This window comes from Protomyctophum parallelum (genome assembly GCF_964188405.1).
Source record: "Protomyctophum parallelum genome assembly, chromosome: 10".
Lineage (NCBI taxonomy): Eukaryota > Metazoa > Chordata > Actinopteri > Myctophiformes > Myctophidae > Protomyctophum > Protomyctophum parallelum.
This window is the reverse complement of record NC_139704.1, coordinates 43516710-43516917: the sequence shown is the minus strand read 5'-3', so window position 1 is coordinate 43516917 and position 208 is coordinate 43516710.

Sequence of the window (208 nt, the reverse complement as noted above, 5' to 3'; positions counted from 1 at the left end):
GGGGGTTCCAGGGGTCCTTGAGGGGGTTCCAGGGGTCCTTGAGGGGGTTCCAGGGGTCTTTGAGGGGGTTCCAGGGGTCGTTGGGGGGGTTCCAGGGGTCCTTGAGGGGGTTCCAGGGGTCCTTGAGGGGGTTCCAGGGGTCCTTGAGGGGGTCTACAAGCTGTGAGCTTGTAGAACTGCCTGTGAGTGGCACAGCTCTCTCTGTGTG